At 38.9% G+C, this 22,063-nt stretch overlaps 1 pseudogene; it reads left to right on the top strand.

The window, feature by feature from the left end:
* The first annotated feature begins 1,421 nt into the window (after nucleotides 1-1,421).
* LOC110293366 lies at nucleotides 1,422-17,383 on the top strand (annotated as a pseudogene).
* Nucleotides 17,384-22,063: the final 4,680 nt, after the last annotated feature.

Raw genomic sequence — 22,063 nt, 5'->3', positions numbered from 1 at the left:
TCTAAGTTTCTGGGCTAATATCCACTTATCAGTGAGTACATATCATTTGAGTTCTTTTGTGATTGGGTTACCTCACTCAGGATGATGCCCTCCAGGTCTATCCATTTGCCTAGGAATTTCATAAATTCATTCTTTTTAATAGCTGAGTAGTACTCCATTGTGTAAATGTAACACATTTTTTGTATCCATTCCTCTGTTGAGGGGCATGTCTGAAAGAAACTGCTTTCCTCGGAATCATCTGCTATCTCTGGCTCTCTCAATTCTCTTGCTGTAATGATCCCCAAGCGTTCAGAAGAGAAATTGTGATATGTGTGAGCTTTTCAGGGCTGAGCATGTTTATGCTTTTATCCTTTTTATTCTGACCAGTAACTGTCTAATTTTATAACATCTACTAAAATAGATGTTTTTTTTCTCTCTGAGAAGATTTGAGAGCTGACTCTGTGGAACATGGGCAGCAACTTTATATTTTACATTTTTCTTTTTGAAATATCATAAACTTGGTGTCAGATTTTTTACATCCAGTCTGATCATCTTTGAATATTGTATTTTGGTCCTGAACCCTAGGGAAAGACTATAGACTCAATCCAATTACAGTTAAAAGATATATTAATTACCTATTGAAGGACCATAATATCTGAGACAAAAAGGAGTCTGCTGTGGTAATGGGTGTGAAAGAAGAATTTTAAAAAGCTAAACCATCAGAAGACTTTGGATAGCTCCATAAGCAATTCAAGAGTTGGTTTACTCTTCAAGATTAGGTAGTCAAGGTGATGGGAATATCTGCATAAGTAGGTTACTGAAGCCAAAAAAGGTGTTAGCCATATCGTAAAAAGTAGATGGTCATGACTGTTCATTTTAAGATAGATGAGTTACTGAGTCAGGGTTATTTAGAACTTATCTTGCAGGAACTATACTCAGAGACAAATGGCTAGGGTGTCCCAAAATGGATGCCAATAAACCATAAAATAAATTCTATTGAAAGTAATCACAAATGTTTTATTTATGCTTTTATCAAAATCTTTGACACAGGAGAACTGACACACAATGAATTTTTGGTTTCTATTTTTCTCCATATCTGACATATTATTCAATATTTTTTCATTTTAACTTTTTATATATAATTAGATCATGAATATTTTTGTTAACTGAGTTTTATCTTAAAATTTTTAAATTTTTTATTGGTTATTTTATTTATTTACATTTCAAGTGTTATCCCCTTTACCACTTTTTCCTCCACAAGAACCCTATCCTCTCCCCTGTCTCCTGCCTCTATGAGGGTGCTCCCACACCTGCCCTCCCACTCCTGCTTCAGCACCCTAGCATTCCCCCACACTGGATCATCGAGCCTACACAGGACCAAGGGGCTCTCCTTCCAGTGATGCGCAATAAGGCAATACACTGGTACATATTCAGCTTTAGCCATGGTTCCCCCCATGGGAACCATATTCTTTGGTTGGTGGTTTAGTACCTGGGAATTGGGCGGTCTGGTTGGTTGATATTTTTGGTCTTCCTATGGGACTGCAAACCACTTTAGCAGTCCTTGTCCTAACTTCTGCATTGGGGTTCCCATGTTCAGTCCTCTGTTTGGATGTATACATCCTCATCTGTATTGGTTAGGCTCTGGTAGAGCCTCTCAGAGGACAGCTAAACCAGGCTCCTGTCAGTAAGCACTTCTTGGCATCAGCAATTGTGTTTGGGTTTGTTGTCTGCAGATGGGAAGAATCTTTAGGTGGAACAGTCTCTGGATGGCCTTTCCTTCAGTCCCTGCTCAACACTTTGTCCCTGCATTTCCTTTTGACAGGAGGAATTCTGGATTAATATTTTTGAGGTGATTGAGTGGCCCCATCCCTTATCTGGGGGATGTGTATATAAACTGGATATGGTCTGTACAGGTTCAATCTCTCCTTTGTTGGGTATGTCGGCTAATATCCTCCCTGTTGGGTCCTGGAAACCTCTTGAGTCCCGGACTCAACTTTCTAGTAGTTACTTTACTTCCCCCTCCGCCACTGCTACAAATCTACTCTCAAATTCCTGACCTCTGTACTTCTCCACCATCTCCTCCCATATCTGAACTGGCCCCCTTTTCCCTTACCCTCCTCTCTCCCTCCCAGATTCCTCTCTCCCTCTACTTCCCAGAGATTATTTTCTTCCACCTTCTGAGGACTGTAGCATCTACACTTTAGTGTGATCTTCTTTCTTCTTGGGTTTCATTTGGTCTGTGATGTGTATCATGGGTATTCTTTTAGGCTAATATCTACTTATCAGTGAGTAATACAATGTTACCATGTGTGTTCTTTTGTGACTGAGTTACCTCACTCAGGATGATATTTTCAACATTATTTAATTAGTGTGTAGAAATGAAAGGGTTGGGCAAGCTTCTAGGACCAGGTTTATAACATCCATAGGCTTCTCTTTGGGGTGATAAATGGCTTGTTGAAAGAAAATACAATCTAAATGAAAAGAAAACATACTTCTTACTTGATTCTGATATTGATTGGGAAGATGTTTATAATGGCCAGCTGCTCTGGATGTGTTGGGTTTGGAACAAATTGAGGAATGAGCAATCACACAGTAGAGGAAGTTAACCAAGATCAAAGTGTTTCATTTCTCATTTGCTATGAACTTATCTCAATTTATGGAAGGAATTTGTCAAATAAACTTATAATACTTATTTTTGCTCAAATCATTAGAAAACTGTGTTTTTGTCTCATTGTACATGTGTTTCTGATGATTTCCCTGAGGAAAATAAATCATGGCAGGGGAACAGAGAGAGAGTGAAAAGACAGCTGACACTTGGAGGATCATCAGGAAGACAGTTTCAAAAAGTGAGCACTTAACAGAAGCTTGGTGTAAACAATGAGTTACAACTGCAAATGTTTAAAATCAGATGCAAGTACAGAGGACAGTGGCTGCTGCATCATAGCAAGTAACAGTGACAGAAGAAAAAAGGAATGGTTACTTAAGGTCCAGCTGAGGAAAACCTACTTTAAGAGGACTTGAGGCGAGTATGACAGGAAATGCATTGGAAGATAGAGTCAGTGATGAAGCCATGGTTTTAAACTGGTACATATTACCTCTGGAATTCCTTGAGGTTATAGTCTGGTCATCAGTTTAAGAGTAGAAACATTCTGCATGCAATCTCATCCTCCAGGTAGGAGAGGAAGTGGCATGTACCATGGAGCAAGCAGTCCAGATTGCAAGAAGGGATATGAGATTCAGTATTTTTTCCCATGGAGGAAATGAAGTGTTCACTATGGAGTTGAGAGAGAAAACATAGCTCAGAGTAGTCCACAGTTTCACTGTAAGGAATGAGGGGAAAACCTGACAATCTTACAACATGGAGATCGATGCCATAGTGTCTCTATGATTGTCTTATTTCCCCCAACCAGTTATACAATGGCTTTCCATGGATAATGAAATATCTTCCTGGACCACATCAGAAAATTTTCAGGAACTGGGAAGAGCTGCAATTGTTTGTTTTTCATATCATGAAGAAACTCCAGAAAGATTGGAACTCCTATGAGCTGAGAGACTTCATTGATGTTTTCCTAATGGAAATGCAAAAGGTAAGGAAGATGCTGCCTGTGTCATCTTCTTATAGAAGAATTATGGGTTGAATAATTTCCACCAGATTCAACAAGTGACCACAACTTAATTTATTCAGTTACAATTCTGCAAAACAAATCTCCACAATAAGGTTTTCTATGTTTGCAGCATACTATGTGTGTGTGTATATGCTAGCTACTTTAGACAACTCGGTGAAGGCCCCATCTTCAGGACTCTTTCAGTTTCCAGAATGCATCTATATCCCTAAGCTTGTGGGTCATGCTAGTGCTTATCTCTCTATTTGTCTTTTCATAATTTCCCTCTGAATCTGATCCCATCCCTCTTCTAAAACCATCTTTCTCAACATTCCTCATGTTACCACCCATTCCTCATTTTTAGTGACCGCCCAAGCACAAAATTATTTTTGTTACTACTTCATCAATATGAATTTTCTAGTTATGAATCTTAACATAAATATCTGTGTTTATCTGGTGGTCTTGGGTGAATGCTTGTGAAAGGGTCATTCAATAACCAAAGACGTCACAACCCACAGGTTGAGAATTACCCCTTTAAGCACTCCTTAATTAATTAAAACAGGGCAATTTGGCTAGATTATATATTCTAATTTCAAAATCCTTATATTAGTCATATCTGCAAAAGTCTCTTTTGACAAAATATATAGTGAGCATGTGTTCTAATAATGAATGTAGATATATTGGTGAATCATTATTTAGTCTATCAAAGATGGATAAATATATGGCCAGTATTTTTATTTGTTTGGAATGGCATGAACTCAAGAATGCTGCACACCTAGGGAAAAACAGCCAGAGTGTAATGATGCTTGGTTTACAGCATTGAAAATGTTAAACTACTACCATTTCCTTGTACAGTCCCTATCTCTTACTCCTAACTGAAGTACTATACAAAGGTCAAAGGTAGCAATTAAGCTATAGAATTCTATTTCACTGTAAGTTGTATCTGACACCAGTTATTCATCCCCTCTCAGAATGAACTGGAAAATCTAAGAAACATTAAGTTTAGTACTAATATTTACCCCCAAGGTTGAGATGAGATTTTTACCTTCTTCTTTCCTCCTATTACCACTATCTATCCTTCTAGACAGGATTCAATTATATAGCCAAACTGGATGTAGTTTTTAGTTCAATAGTCTACTGGATAAATTATACCTTGAATCAACATTTTATTCTTTGGCATATGGAGTTCGGATACTTCTTATAGTAGAAAAAAAGGTGATTTTTTTTTTTTTACATTCTCTTCTTTCTTCATAATGGCATAGTAATCTGTATACATGTTATTTACTCATAGGAGATTATGATGGCCATATGGTGTTTAGGTATGTGCAAAACGATATTAACAAATTGAAGTTTCTGGAGGAAGGGTAAAGATGATGAGATTTGATAAGATATAATTGACAGAAAAAAGAGGTTATAACTATAAAATTTAATAAGTTGATGGCTTCATTGCACATGAGATTCAAAATGTCCTCTCAATTAATGTGTCTTATTCCCATTATAAAACATCCATCTGAAGAATGAAAATATAAAGTGACTTTCCCTTTGTCAGATATTTAGATGTGATAGTGTTGACACTGGGATCTAAGTGTATCAACATCATATCCTCTTTCCACTCTAATGACTTCTCAAGAATTTATAAGTATAAGAACATGGTAGTCTTGTGGTACCTCTGCTTCCTTGTGAAGTCATACAGAGGATCATTTTTCCTATGATTGTTTTCTTTTAAGTTCACTTCCCATGGTGGAGACCTTTTGGGTTAGAGACACAAATGCTCAGGAAAAATGGGTATATATTGTCTTTTCCAGTATCTAGAAAATACTACAAGTTTCAATGAAGAAAATCTCATCTTTAGCACTCTGAGTCTCTTTCTTGTGGGAACAGAGACAACATCTACTATACTGCACTTGGCTCTGCTCTACATGACCCTCAATCCAGAAGTACAAGGTGTGTGGTTTGACCTAGACCAGGTGGAATGGTCTTTCTGGAGCCTATATCTCAAATGGTGCTCGAAAATATAATTGTGGAATGGGAAAATGTGGAACAGCTGTGAGGTGATGAGCACTTAGGAATATACACATCCTGCAGATGTTTTGTCAGGACCATGATGGCCCTGTGTACACAGAGTAGAGAGACTGCTCCCTTAACAGGCTTGGAGTCTAGGTGAAAACAGAGGAGTCAAGTGAAACAATCATTCCAGGTGAAACTGTCATTGCCACATGAGCATCCCCTGATGACCCCCTGATTTTTAACTGTGTGTTGCCATTTCTTCCTTGATACTGTGCACCCTTCCAAGTTTGCTATCTGGCATCTTGTGATGTCACCTCTCTGACTTAGAGTCTCAATCCCACTGTCTTAGTTAGGGTTTCTATTGCTGTGAAGAAACACTGACCGAGATGAGTGCTATAAAGGGAAAACATTTTGTGGCTTGCAGTTTCAAAGTTTTAGTCCATTAGCACCATAATGACACATGGTGGTGTACAGACATAGTGCTGAAGGAGGAGCTGAGAGTTCTCCATCTTGATCAACACTGGGCACAGTTTGAGCATAAGAGACCTTAGAGCCCTGCCCCAGAGTTACAGACTTCCTACAGCAGAGCTACACCTCCTAACAGTGTCACTCCCTATGAAGCAAGGATTAATACACATGAATCTTTGGAGTCTTTGGGATTCATAACTATTCAAACCACTGCACTCACCAGTCTTGCATGTGGTATTGCTTCATTACATTTCTTCTCTTTGCATTGCCTTTATTCTTACCTAAAATTACCTTAAGACCTATGTTTCTCTGTGCCTAGAATGCACTGTTCTAGATTCTCCCTAATCTGGAAGAATTTTCTCAGGTGCTGACTACCTGAGACATTTTAGATTCCTCCTGGAATTTTCTGAGTTGGAAATTGTTGTCATTTTCTTTCAGAGACCCGGGATGCCTCTGTTGCTATACTTTGCTCACTGTTGCTGTCTCTCCTGGTTTAAGGAGTGTGGCCCATTTCATCTTTTCTTCATACTAGTTCTAGAAGATTATTAGGCAAGGATAGATAAACTTTTCTTTGTTTTTTCAAATTGGGAATAAAAAAATCATTAATGTACTATAACATCTACTTAGTAGTTTTAGAAAAACAGTTGATTAAACACCACGATGAAAATAGAACAATATAAAACTTACTAGATTTTTCTTCTTTATTTCAGAAAAATAGCAGAGTGAAATTGACAGTGATTGACTGTGGAAGGAAGGTGAGCCTTGCTGACCAAGATTCCATGCCTTACACTAATGCTGTCATGAGGTACAAAGGCTGGGCAACATCGTCCCCTTGAATATTCCAAGGAAAGTAACAGTTGACACCAAGTTTGCTAGATTCCACCTGCCACAGGTAACTATGCATTACCAAATACCCCAGTACATTTGGACATCAAGTTCACAACCTAACTTTTAAAGGTGATAGGTGTTCACACACTAGGAAATAATTTCAATGGGTGAGAGAGAATAAAACCCTCCATGTTTCTAAATGGATATTCACACAAGCTGTTTGAAGTGATGTTGATGGGATCTAAAACCAACCCTGGTCTGAGAATTCATCCTCTTAATCCATCCACAAGAGTTGCTTTATTTGACATTAAAGTATCCCTTTTCCATTTTACTATATGATTCCATGCTCAACTCCCTGTCTTTACAGACTAAATGCTGATCACATGACTCCTTATCTCGCTTGGCCACTGTCATCTCCTCTCTACTTCATAGAACTGCAGATCTATTCTTGCCGTATACCGAATATTCTTTGGGGATCTAGAATTATTTTCTAGGACTCAAATATATTGTTCTTGGGAATACTCACCAGCATTAGACCCAGAAGTGTATATCTACGTATCACAGCACAGCCACTTTCTCTGCACAGGCTGAGGAACAACCACTGTGACTATTCTTCTCTTGTCACTGAGAAGATCATTAGGTCTGGATTCCCCAAGTGCTGTTTTCATTTTTCCTACCTGTTCATTTATATCCAGGAAACCAATGAAACTTCGTCCACAAACTTTCAAGATCAGCTCTAACACCTTTCTGAGTATTGAGGAATCTAAATGGCTATGTGCAACACAGGATGTAAACAGTTGCCTTGGCAGCAGAAAGGCCTGGTTCCAGTGATGACTTCACTTTCTGTCACTATGGAAACATATTACCAAACCAATCAAGCTTCAGAGTCTTTATTCAGCCCACTTCATAGGATCCAAATGGGGATAAAATGAGATTATATTTGCATGGCACTACACTCAGAAATTAAGCTAGTCTTCATTAATCAAGCCAATATTTGTTGAACTTCTGAACATATTGGTTTGGACTTAAAGGAAAACTATAACAAGGAATATCTACTTAGAGGCCATGAGGACTTCCCAGAAGAAAATACCCTGCTACTCTGTGCATGATGACAATGGCAAGTGAGAGGCATGACCTGGAAAGAAATTATGCTGAGCTTTAGAAGTAGAAATATTTTGGAGCTGAAAGTTAAAGGGGCATTGAGAATTAGCTCTGTGTGTACAGGAAGAGAAACACACACAATAAGAAAGATCGTATTGAAATATTGTCTCGTTGAAAGCCTACAAGAATGTTACTATGGCAGGATCCTAGCTACAGGTGAACATTGGCTCTGGTGGAACATAGCATAAAAATTTTGCATTAAGAGTATGAGGAGCCTGTTTACCAGGTATGGGAAGTGAATGTGGAACAATAAAAGAAAGTCATGTGACAAACCCACCCAGGTTCCAGGCTGTGCTATCAACTCAAAGCTAGTCCAGGAAAACAAGGTGAAAAGTGTCACAGAGTTTGAAGGGATAAACTGGAAAGGCAGCAAGAGAATCCAGATTTAAGGAATGGTCCAGCTTTCTTGTTGGAATGACACCATGAAGAAAAAGTCTCATAACTAGGGACCATATAAGTACCTGCCTAGACAGGAATGCCTTCTGATGCATCCATTTATGTTTGACTAACCTTGGTGGGACTGGGTGTTATCCCCTTAACATTGGATGAATGAGAACAGAGAAGCAGAGGTGATATAACCATGGAACTGTTGATAGAGAGAAACAAACTCCTCATCACCCCTTGGATAGTCACAGATCCTTCCCTAGACATACATATACTAACCTCTTCCTATCAAGTAGAAATATTTTATAGCAAATAGTAGCCTAGCTCTGCTGATAAAAATTCCTATGATGCTACTGCAAAAATAGCAGGTATAAAGGACACATAGTGATATATGTTCAAATGTCAGTGGGAAAGTGTATTGGTAAGGCTGGAAAAGTTTAGGAAGTCAAAAATCTCAGACATTAGTGGTTGAGAGTCACTACCCCTGTTAATCTAACTGAGTGTGATCCATATTTCACTTTGCTGCCTTCCTTACAGAACCATGGTCCTAACCAATTTCACTGGGCTACACAGGGACCTGAAAGAGTGGGCCACTCCAGATGTGTTCAATCCAGAGCATTTGTTGGAGAATGGACAGTTTAAGATGAGAATTCTTTCTGCTATTCTAAATGGGTGAGTTGTTATGAACAGAAAAGAGTTCAAAGCTCCTCCTTAGCTCTTCTACACTCTTCACTCTGTAGACCTCTGCTTTAATTGTATCTTCTCCATGTGGCCCTGCTTGTTGCTTCATCTCACTGTTGCTGTGAACAGGGACTGCTTCAGATCACCCTTGTTTCTCTCTGGCTCTATTTTCTCCAACATGCAGAAGAGAGCCAAATGGTGCCTTTTCATCACAACGAAGTCTGAATGGCTACCATATTTCTAGAGTTTTTCAAATGATCAAAGTTATATTAAGGAGATGCTTTTTTACCTTTTACTCAGAAATAGATCTGTGTATTAGTAATAACATTTGATGAGACTATGAAGAAAGGTTTCATACTTAACACAATGAGAACAGGAGACAACAGTTTTAAATGGCACCTGGACAAGGCAATTCTTTCAATAAGTGTTAACCACCCTTTTAAAGTCCTTTTAACACATATGCATGGTAACAGGATAAAGGATGCCACCTGTCATAAACCATTTCTTACAAAGTAGATGGTATAAAGTGTAGGAATTCCTTCCAATATTTCTGCAGAGAATAGTCTCAGATTTTTATCATAGCACATACTTTAAGCCACATTGCTAAAACTTTTTCTGCTTCATGGTTATGACAAGAAATTCTGAGAATCCACTCCCCCTCAATGTTTGCTACAGTGATGGTTGGAGCAATCTTCAGATGCTCATGCCTTTAACATTTATTTGGGGGAATGGTTTACACATATAATGTGAGTTTGTAATCAAAAGACAACATGTAAGAATAGACTCTTCCCTTCAATCCTGTGGTTCCACCATATTAAACTAATGTTGTAATTCTTGGGTGACAGCCACTGCTCTATCTTGCCATCCCTACCAATGCCTTTAGACTGAGAAACAGCACCTTGAGGTAAGAGAATCTGCAATAGATGATTTGTCTTTAGATCTTAAAAGTCTCTTCCCTATAGGTGCTTCCTTTTCTCCTAGTGTATAGTCCCCCCGCCCCATTTTCATTAGCTTTAGATGATAAGAAGAGAGTAAGCAATGACTCACTGGTGTCTTGTTATTGAAATTGTGTTAAATCATTTAAGTACAGATTTTATTACCAAGTGCACTGTCTTAGTTTACTTTCTATTGCTATGATAAACACTATGATGACAAGTAACTTGGGGAAGACAGAATTTATTTCATCTTATAGTTTATAGTTCTTCAGTAAGAGAAGTCAGGTCAGGAACTCTCCTGACTGTTATACCAAGTAAGGGACAGGGCCATCTCTCCCGTTCTCATGAGTTTGGAGCCAGGCCTTCAGCCTGCTGTAGACAGCAGGGACTAAGGAGAACAGATCTACTCTGCTACCTGTCCAATATTTGCACAGGGGTGGAGGTAGGGGTTGAGAGGAGCTTTCCTGATTACTGCAGCAAGCAAGGAGTAGGGCTAGCTTTCCTGTTCTCACACCTGTGGGATGAGGCCTCAAACAATACCCAGGTAAGAGGTGGGGCCAATTCTGCAGAGCCTTCCCACATCAACATGTCCTCTCAGGCAGTAGCCCAGACAGTGAAGTCTGCCTGGCCTTTGGTGATAACAACCCCCTTCCCCTGCTGCAGAGCCACCAACCCAGACATGGCCCTCAATGGTCGTATAGGCCAGGACCTCATCATGGCCTTAGGTGACATCACCAGCTACTCACATCAGTCTGTTCATCACTAGACTTGAGTCTTCAGTTCTCCCTTTCTTCCTTGTGCACACATGATTCTGCTTCTCTTTCATCTCTCCACTACTTACTTGTTTATCTTAATGGCCACTTGTGTATCTGAGTGTCTAGGGTAATCTATCGAGTGGTCTCAGGTGTGCTGTGCCCTACCAATGCCATGTGGCACTGGGCAGTGGTCATCTCTTGTGTGGTCTGCCCACCCAGGTCTGCATGAAACCAGACTAGTGGGCATCTCAGGCTTGATCCCCAAGTATAGTTTTAAATCAAACCTTTCCATCATTGCAACAAAATACCTGACATAAAGAGTCTGAAGCAGGGAAATAATATTTGTTCTTAATATCAGACTTATTTATTAATTTAGACAAAAACTTTGTCTAAATTTTTACCATTGCATTATTGGGGCAAACTAAAATAGTTCCTGATCCTTACATCTCTATTTATAGAATAAAACTAAGGACAGCTTATGGTATGCCAGCCTTTCCTTCCTCAACAACAACTGGGTATTTCTTACTTGGTCCTCTTAAAGCATGCTTGTTCCTGCTGGATGATTGTCATGATTGTCCAGCCATGAAGACTGGGTAGGAAGCATCCTCTTTGCTTATTTTTCAAGTTAGAAAGATTGTTTGAAAATGAGAGGGTTAGTCACAATACCAAAGTGGTCCCCAATGAAGCTGGTTATTGAACATGGGCTTCAGGTCAAGTTTTGTTCTGGAAGAGGAATTCTTCTGATGAATCATGAGAATTTACAACAGAGTTGATTGCCATTTTACTGATAATAATGTCTAAGGGTTTCTACTGGTGAGATAGAACACCATGACCTTAGAGAAGACAGGTTTACTTTGGCTCAAAGCTCTCTAGTCACACTCAAATACTAAATGAAGTCAGGGCAGGAAGTCAAGCACATCAGGGACCGAGGGTGGGGACCAGGGACTGAAGTAGAGGCCTTAGAAAAGTATTGCTTACAGTCTTGCCCCTCATAACTTGTTCAGCTAGTTTTGCTTATACACCTCAAGACCAACTGCTGTGGGGTGGCATCACCCACAATGATATGAGCCTTCCCACATTGAACATGAATTTAAAATAGACAACACAAGCTTCCCTCACAAGCCAATCTGGTGGAGGTATTGACTAGATAGAGATTACCTATTCTACAATGACTCTACCTTGTGTCAAACTGGCATAAAAGTAGACAACAATACTGATACGTTGTCATTCCGACACAGAAACCCATCAATCTTGAACCACAACCTTTCCTTTCTTCTTTAGTCCCTAGAGCTCATGTTAATCTTATCTCACACTATAACACATTCCAACTTTTAAAAATCCCATAGCACAGTCTAAAAATTTGATCACTTTAAATTTCAGCCTTATTTTAAAAATTCAAATTTCAATATTTAAAGCTTCTCTGAAATATCAAAGTCTTCTCTAAACTTCCAAAATGTCTCAACTGTATGCTTTTGTGAAATAAAAATTAAGTCCTATACTGTATTATTTCAAGGAAAAATTCAGGACATACTTATATTTAAATCATAGCAAAAACAAATTTCAACAGCTCAGTGCCAGACTTCTGGGGTCCATCATCTTTTTGTCTCCATAGGATCTGTATAATCAACAAATAATCTGTCTCCCATATCAGGCTGGCTCCACTTCCCAGCTGCTGCTTCTTTGTGGTATTGTCTCTTGTTCAATAGGTTGGGAGTCTCTGCTGCCACAGGGCTGTATCTGAACATTGACTTTCTCCACAGACTCTGAATTTAACACATGGTGCCAAGCCTCAGCTTTTCTCCATGACTCCTCATGCCTTCAAAGCCATTAACACCCGAATGACTCTTATACTACCAAGTTCAGATGCCAACATGAGACATAGTCTTGACTCTTTCTGCATGACAGATACCGTGTGCTAACCCGGAGGAAATACCCCCAGATTTATAATCCTCAGTGATGCTGGTTTCTACATAATCATTGCTATCTTCTCAGTTCTAGCTAATTAGCACCAACTGTTCTAGTAAAAAGTGGTATTTTTCAGTCCTAGATGACTAGAACTAGACTATTAATTTAAAATACTGAATGTCTCTGAAAGAGTCTTTTTTTTAATTTTTAAAAATCTTTTTATTATCTTTTTTATACTCCATATTTTATCCCCCCTCACCCTGTCCACCCTCTGACTGCTCCACATTCCACACCTCTTCCCCACCCAACCCTGTCTATTTACATGCCCCCATGTAAGTAGATGGCCCATGTACTTGAATGCTCCCACCCCCACCTCTACCCCACCTGACTTCTAAACTCCCTGTTGCCTCCAGTCTCTTGAGGGTTAGGTACATCATCTCTGAATGAACACAGACCCCGAAGCCCTCTACTGTATGTGTGTTGGGGGTGGGGTGGGGTCTCATATCAGATGTTTCATGCTGTTTGGTGGTCCAGTATTTGAGAGATCTTGGAGGTCCAGATTAATTGAGACTTCTGGTCCTCCTGCAGGATCACCCTTCTCCTCAGTTACATTCAGCCTTCCCTAATTCAACAATGGGTGAGCTGCTTCTGTCCATTGCTTGGGTACAAATATCTGCATCTGATTCTTTCAGCTGCTTGTTGGGTTTTTCAGGGGGCAGTCATGATAGATCCCTTTTTGTGAGTGTTCCATAGCCTCAGTAATGTGTCTGGCTCCAGAACCTACTCTTGAGCTGGATACCACTTTGGGCCTATTGCTAGACCTTCTTTTTCCTTAGGGTTCTCTCCATTTCCATCCCTGTTATTTTTTCAGACAGGAACAATTATGGGTCAGAGTTGTGACTATGGGATGGCCCCCTCTCCCTTATTTGATGCCCTGTCTTCTGCTGGAGAAAGGCTCTATAAGTTCCTTCTCCCTACTGTTTGGCATTTCTTCTAAGACTCCCCCCCACACACACACTTCGAATCCTGGGAGTTTCTGACCTCCCAGGTGTCTGGTGCATTCTGGGGGGTGCCCCAACCTCCTATTTCCTGAGTTTGCCTGTTTCCATTCTTTCTGCTGTCCCTCAGGGCTTCAGTCCTTTTCCCTCACCCAATACCAGAAGAAATCAATCACAAGTGGGGTGAGAGGGAGGAATCTGGGAGAGAAAGTAGACAGGGCTTGGGGAGTTAGGGGGAGAGGAGAACCTGATCTGGTATTTGGTGAGGGAAAGAATCTTTAAGAAACTTTCAAACCTCCCTGTAAAATTTCACCACTGTGGCTCTATTGTAGCATTGCTTCCAGGATTCTCTTCCAAGCCCTCACAACAACTCAACAAACTTAGAACACTCAATGGCTTTTCTAGCCTAAAGTTTCAAGTCTGTCCACAATCCTCTGTAGAACATATGGTCAGATCTCCTACAGAAACCTGTCAGCAATCTCTCTATCTTAAAATTATCTTAAAAAATCTTTGTTGAATTAGCATAACCAAAGACAACTTTAGGAAGAAAGGGATTATTCTCCTTATAGCTCTCAAGACACACATCATCACTGAATGAAGTCAGACTTAAGGAAGAAACCTGGAGGTAGAAATTAAAGCCGAGACCATGGAGGAACACTTACTGTCCTGCTTTCCAAGGCTTGCTGAGCCTGCTTTCTTATACACACCGGTATCATGTGTCCAAGGCTGGCACCACTTATAATGGTTTGAGTGTGTCCACATCTATTACTAATTAAGAGTATGCAACAGACTTGACCCTTACTGGTGTTTTCTCATAGAGTCCCTAAATAAATCTAGCATGTGTCAAATTGACATAAAACTAGCTGGAATAGACCTGTAACATGATAAAGATAAAAGGAGTGGACTCATGTACCACACAGACACAAATTATAGCAACAGTGTTATTGTGACATGAAATTACATGAAGAGATTTTTCCTATAATACCTGTTTTATTTCTTTAACAGTCCATGGAAGTTAGAGTGCACAGTGCAAGCCTGAATACATGGTTAGTTTTGAACTAGTATTTAATTTCATGGTTAAAGATAAAGGTGGAAAATCAGCTTTAGAGTAGCCATGCATAATGTTTATTGCAATGTTTATGAAAATCCACACAATAACACTGAGTTCACATCAATTCAAGGTTTTTGTTTTGACTGCAGAAACAGAAACAGCTTTAATTATCTTCTTTATGTTTTTAAATAGTGACTATATATTATATCAAACTATATTATTTTCAAATATATATTTTATCAAAATATATAGTTACTATATATTTTTCTATATTTATAGTGAAAAATGTTTCATGCTTCTTTTCTCCTATTTTATAGTGACTATATATCACTTAAAAATAAAGGAAGGGGTGAGCAATGTACATAAGAGAGATTTCTGTGGTAATCATGTGTGGTACTATAGGACAAAAGTTTTGAAACAGATGTTTCTTTGGGGAAAATGGCCTCAAGTCCTTAGGGAGAAATTCAAGTTGAATCAGTTTACATACATGAACTTTTAAAACAAACATTGTTACTGTGTCCTATACTGTGTGTTATTTGGTCCTATTAGGAAATTAAAAGGCAAGAAAAAAATTCAGAACAGGTAGCAGCAGGGAATAGCTCCAAAAGAGAAACTAGAATTCACAGATTTTAAAAAAAAAAAAAAACTTATTACAGGTGGAGAAATTTCACCAAGAGAAAAATACTCTTCAAAGACAGGTGGAGGGGTAGAGAAAATGAAGTCTTTCCTCTCTAGGGGGACTGAGATTTTAAAGGCCTTTTGTGGACTGGAATGAAGTATTTCCCTAAATTAGAACTGGTCAATTGAGATGAAGAATGCAAAGGTGACTTGCCCAAAACTTTTGATAAAAATTTCCTGATTAGCTAACATTTTTCCTCTGTGTGGAACCTCATATTTGTAGTCTGCAAGGTCTCTCTTGAACAAACAAAAACAGTGACTCCTTCCCAGTCAGGCGTTATGTTTTGGTTTTCCTTTCAGAACTCTATAAGGGATAGACACTTGCTTTTCAAGAGTCATCCTATGATTTTTTTAAACTTTAAAGTCATGAAATCCTGGCTGTCTGCATTCATTCATGATGAATCAGGATCAAACTGACAATGATATCTGCTTTTCCTCATGTCTCACTTCCCACAATAAATTTGGGTCAACCAACTCCTGAAAAAAAAATGTAGAAAATGAAGGCCGGCAACCTGAAAACTTAATACGTACCTTCTCTCCTATACAGGAAGTGTAGGAAGTTTACTTCCTCTCTGTCAAATGACCATTACCTAAGAGGAATAAGGAGGCTTGATCTTTGATTTTCATAAGCCTCTCTTCTTCCATAGGCTCAAAAAAAAAGGACTGTGAACATATTTGGATTCAAATTTTCCCACTGTCTCCTATAGGATATATCCTATATATCCTATGTATCCTATGTATCCTATGTATCCTATGTATCCTATATATCCTATATATCCTATATATCCTATATATCCTATATATCCTATATCCCAGGGGATATTGAAGTCATTGCTTCCTGGTGCAAACACATTAGGTTCTTTTTTTCTATGGCTCTGAAGATTTAATATTCCCCAGACTTTTATGGGGACAACTGAGTGGTAACTTTGGAAAAATTTTGAGTGCAGTTTGCCACATCTATAAGAAGATACAGGAGGAATGGTAGAGATGTTTAGGAGGTAGGTTTATTCTTACTTCCATGTGACCTCTGTAGCCAGTCTAAAGGACAGTTCCAGCCTTTATTTCAGTGAGAATAAGATAGTGCGGTCTAATCTGTCTCAAGGAGAAGCCAGGCAGATAATGGCACCCCTAGCCCACCAATGTCCTAAATTCCTCCATTCAGTTCCATTTTTAGAGTCACCCTGAAGAAATCAATACCACTGACATCAATCAAGGTTGAAGAGTTAAGTGGGCATAAGAGAAAGATGACTTTTACTTCAGGCAGACTTTACTGATACACTTACTTGTTTGGATTTTCTTTTATTGGTTGAAAAGCATCAATAATTTTGTCACTGAACAACAGACTATAGTATCAATGATGTGTATTAACTGAGTTTTAAAAGCTTTCAGGCTTTCTCTGTCACCCCTGGATACCCATTTCTACCATCCTACACCCTGAACTAACCAAGAACTACTTGCCCATGAAGCTATTGGACTTGAAATTTAGAGCTTCCAGATTCTGTGCTTTGAATAATCAAGGTAGACGACAGATGTAAATGAGCAATTGAATACAAATTTAAGGGTCAACTCAAGACTTGAAGAAGGCACTTGAGATACCAGTCCCTGGAGCCACTATACTAGCTGAGAATATGACTAGTCTTCTGTTTTGTTCCTGCAGGAAAGTGAGTTTGCTCCAGAGAACAACTGGGCATGTCTGAGCTGTTCATTATCTTCACTCCTCTTATGCAAAACTTTACTTTCAAGGCCCCAATCAATCAGAAGCTGAGCCTGAGTTCAGAAATGGCCTCACTCTTTTCCCAGTCAGCTATCACATCTGCTCTGTCCCTCAACAGTGATGTCAAAGAAAAAAAGAGAAAGAACAAGAAGAACTGACATACACCTGGTGCTTGCTCACATCAGCAGTGAAAGACTGAAGGCAACAGAGGAAAGACAGAAAGATGTCCTCTAAGGAATTGGATATAGTTCCTAGAAAACTATTTATCTCCATATTGTCTCTTGATAAATCACATATGTGCTCAGTGACACATCTTTTTATCTAAAAGGTGCAGAAAATGATTATTCTTTTCATAAAACACTTATATGAGTCAGAGGAAATCGAGGAGCAAAAACTATCTAAATTGTATATAACATCATAAAAACTATATATTTAATTTCCATCTTTTACTCATCCCATCATATATGTGTACTTTTTCTGGCCTGTTCAAGTAATTTATCTAAAGGAGGAAAAAATGAGTAAGAGTTAGACTTAGCCCCTGGGAAAGCTTCAGTGGCTGGCCATAAAGGCCCTCCCAACTGGCAGATCTATGGTTGCCTCATCTTGCTCTGCCTGAATGGTTCTCCTGGAAGTCAACAAGGCAGAGTGATTCCCTAAGGTAGGAAAGTAAGCGGTGTTGAAGTAGTTCCACGGCTTACATATGGTAGAAAGACCTTAACAATGCCCTAGCATCAACTAGGCTGTGATCACAGATATTCAAATCATGGAAGTGGGTTTGGTAAGCACATGAGAAAAAATTTCTCTACACAACACCTTATAGCTTGGAGTTTTCCTTTAAATATGTATGTCCTGCCTTCCCACATAAGACTAAGCTGTGTAGGTATAAACATCTCTTGCAACTAACTAGTCTGTACACTTTATTGAGTCACATCACAGGCCTGAAATCACAGGTTTTGCAAATCATCAGAAATGGCATAATGATGCCAGATCCTGGTAGATGTGATCAGTGGAAGAGAAAAGGCAGTTTCAAGTGCCAAACATACATAAGTTAATTTGAATAGGCTGCCTTAGTGGTAGAACTGAACCAGAATAAATCTTCTGGGACATCTGGCAATCTCTGGATGTCTGTCTTTAATTTCACACCAGGTGGTACAATTACAAGCCCAGAAGAGCTGTCACTATCACAGTGCAAATTATTTGTGTCTTAATGGCATCCATGTGTGAGAGAGTTCCATCTTTCCTAGGCCTGACTACTGGGATATGATTTTAACATTCCTACATGCCCTTGTGATCTCAGTCATGCTGATCAGTTTATAAAACAGTATGCTTCCTTCTCCAAAGAATAATCCATTTATCAGTCTGTGCTGTGGGGTGATCCTAGATAGATGTTACTATGTTGTAGAGGAATTATCCCCTAACTAACTGATTAGATATTAAAGATGACAAGAAGCCAATTGCTGGGTGAAGAGGAGCAGGTAGGCCTTTTGGTCCTTATGTCAAGGCAAGGAGCAAGAAGAGCACAATGTAGACCAGGAACACTTAGAATTGATGGCAGATTCCACTACCTAAAGATTTCCAACATAAAATAGTTGATGCGTTTAGGATGATAGATCCCATGCCCAGCACTTGTGTCATCTGTTGATTTTTACCTAAGATTGTCTGAGGTTTTCCATTTGCAACAATTCAGGTGGGCTGGAGAGAAAGAACTTAACCCAGGAGAAGGGTGGGAAATCAGTCAGGCTTTGGAACAAGGAACATAGCATGTAAGAGGTTACATTGTCCCTATCTTAGACAGCAAATGGCAATATGGAAACAACCCCCATTTTGTGTGAGGCTTTCTGCTCTCTGAGCACATCTGGAGAGAATAACACAAACTACTCAGTATGTTTATCTTTGCCTCTCTGCCCTGTCTTGAGCCATGAGCTATCTTGGAATAAAAGCTTCATAGAAGCCCAGTGAAGGGCTCTGGAGTTTTATTGTTCAGTTTAATGTCAAATTCTACTTTAATTGTTCTGTACTGATCACTTTCAGGGCACATCAGTCTTCCCCTTTTCATTTCTGTCTGATATGTAGCATGTAAGCACTTTGACAGCAAATAATTACCAAAAATTGAGTATTAATCTTCTCTCCAACCCTCTACTACAAAAACATAGGCTTGGTGTGCTACACTCAAATTTAAAGTTAGGAAAAAACTTTAAGGTCTTGGAAAAGAGAAGAAAAAGGGGACCCAAAATGCCCTTAGTATTTACAAAATATGTCCTTTTTGATATAATTGCAATCCACACACCATGAGGAAGTCCAGGATATGATAGACCCTAGGCAAGTTCTAGACTGGTGATTAAGTATCAAAGATGGATTTGTCTATTAGGAGCCAGCTCTATTAGGAAACTCAAGAGCTCTAGGCCTGCAGTCTAGTCCTTTTGTTGTCGAATTGCTCTGGCTAGAATGACAAGTACTATATTGAATAGGCAGGGAAAAAGTGGGCAGCCTTATCTAGTCCCTTATTTTAGTAGGATTGCTATGAGTTTCTCTCCATTTAATTTGATGTTGGCTACTGGTTTCCTCTAGATTGCTTTTAATATGTTTAGTTATGGGCCTTGAATTACTGATCTTTCCAATTATCATGAATGGGTGTTGGATTTTTTCAAATTCCTTCTCAGCATCTAATGAGATGATCATGTGGTTTTTGTCTTTGAGTTTGTTTATATAGTGGATTATGTTGTCGGATTTCCATATATTAAACCAACCCTGCATCCCTGGGATGAAGCCTACTTGGTCATGATGGATGATCGTTTTGATGTGTTCTTGGATTCGGTTTGTGAGGATTTTATTGAGTATATTTGCATCGATATTCATAAGGGAAATTGGTCTGAAGTTCTCTTTCTTTGTTGGATCTTTGTGTGGTTTAGCTATCAGAGTAATTGTGGCTTCATAGAATGAATTGGGTAGAGGACCTTCTGTTTCTATTTTCTGGAGTAGTTTGAGAAGAGTTGAAATTAGGTCTTCTTTGAAGGTCTGATAGAACTCTGCACTAAACCCATCTGGTCCTGGGCTTTTTTTGGTTGGGAGACTATTGATGACTGTGTCTATTTCTTTAGGGGAAATGGAACTGTTTAAATCGTTAATCTGATCCTGATTTAATGTTGGTACCTGGTATCTGTTTAGGAAGTTGTCCATTTCATCCAGGTTTTCTAGTTTTGTTGAGGATAGCCTTTTGTAGGAGGATCTGATGATGTTTTGGATTTCCTCAGGTTCTGTTGTTATGTCTCCTTTTCCACTTTTGATTTTGTTAATTAGGATACTGTCCCAGTGCCCTCTAGTTAGTCTGGCTAAGGGTTTATCTATCTTGTTGATTTTCTCAAAGAACCAGCTCCTGGTTTGGTTGATTCTTTGAATAGTTCTTTTTGTTTCCATTTGGTTGATTTCAGGCCTGAGTTTGATTATCTCCTGCCATCTTATCCTCTTGGGTGAACTTGCTTCCTTTAGTTCTAGAGCTTCTAGGTGTGCTGTCAGGCTGCTACTGTATGCTCTCTCTAGTTTATTTTTGGAGGCACCCAGAGCTATGAGTTTTCGTCTTAGGATTGCCTTCATTGTGTCCATAAGTATGGGTATAATGTGGCCTCATTTTCATTAAATTCTAAAAAGTCTTTAATTTCTTTCTTTATTTCATCCTTGAGTAGAGTGTTGTTCAGTTTCCACGTGAATGTTGGCTTTCTACTATTTATGTTGTTATTGAAGATCAGCCTTAGTCTGTGGTGATCAGATAAGATGCATGTGATAATTTCAATATTTTTGTATCTGTTGAGGCCTGTTTTGTGACCAATTATTGGTCAATTTTGGAGAAGGTACCATGTGGCACTGAGAAGGAGGTATATCCTTTTGTTTTAGGATAAAATGTTCTGTCTATTAAATCCATTTGGTTCATAACTTTGGTTAGTGTCCATGTGTCTCTGTTTAGTTTCTGTTTCCAGGATCTCTCCATTGGTGAGAGAAGGATTTTGAAGTCTCCCACTGTTATTGTGTGAGATGCAATGTGTGCTTTGAGCTTTGCTAAAGTTTCTTTAATGAATGTGGCTGCCCTTGTATTTGGACCATAGATATTCAGAATTGAGAGTTCATCTTGATAGATTTTACCTTTGATGAATATGAAGTACCCCTACTTGTCTTTTTTGATTACTTTGGGTTGGAAGTCAAATTTATTCGATATTATAATGGCTACTCCAGCTTGTTTCTTCAGACCATTTGCTTGGAAAATTGTTTTCTAGCCTTTACTCTGAGATAGTGTTTGTCCTTTTCCCTGAGGTGGGTTTCCTGTAAACAACAAAATGTTGGGTCCTGTTTGTGTAGCCAGTCTATTAGTCTATGACTTTTTATTGGGGAATTCAGTCCATTCATGTTAAGAGAAATTAAAGAGAAGTAATTGTTGCTTCCTGTTATTTTGGTTGTTAAAGTTAGGATTCGGTTCTTGGGGCTGTCTTCTTTTAGGTTTGTTGAAGAATTACTTTCTTGCTTTTTATAGGGTGTAGTTTCTGTCCTTGTGTTGGTGTTTTCCCTTTATTATCCTTCGAAGGGCTGGATTCGTGGAAAGATATCGTAGAAAGATTTGGTTTTATCATGGAATACTTTGGTTTCTCCATCTACGGTAATTGAGTGTTTTGTTGGGTATAGTAGCCTGGGCTGACATTTGTGTTCTCTTTGGGTCTGCATAACACCTGTCTAGGATCTTCTGGCTTTCATAGTCTCTGGTGAGAAGTCTGGTGTAATTCTAATATGCCTGCCTTTATATGTTACTTAACCTTTTTCCCTTACTGCTTTTAATAGTCTATCTTTATTTAGTGCATTTGTTGTTCTGATTATTATGTGTCGGGAGGAATTTCTTTTCTGGTCCAGTCTATTTGGAGTTCTGTATACTTCTTG

This window comes from Mus caroli, chromosome 4, assembly GCF_900094665.2.
Source record: "Mus caroli chromosome 4, CAROLI_EIJ_v1.1, whole genome shotgun sequence".
NCBI classification, from domain to species: Eukaryota; Metazoa; Chordata; class Mammalia; order Rodentia; family Muridae; genus Mus; species Mus caroli.
Note: the sequence above shows the minus strand (reverse complement) of the source record. Positions and strands in the feature narration are given on the sequence as shown.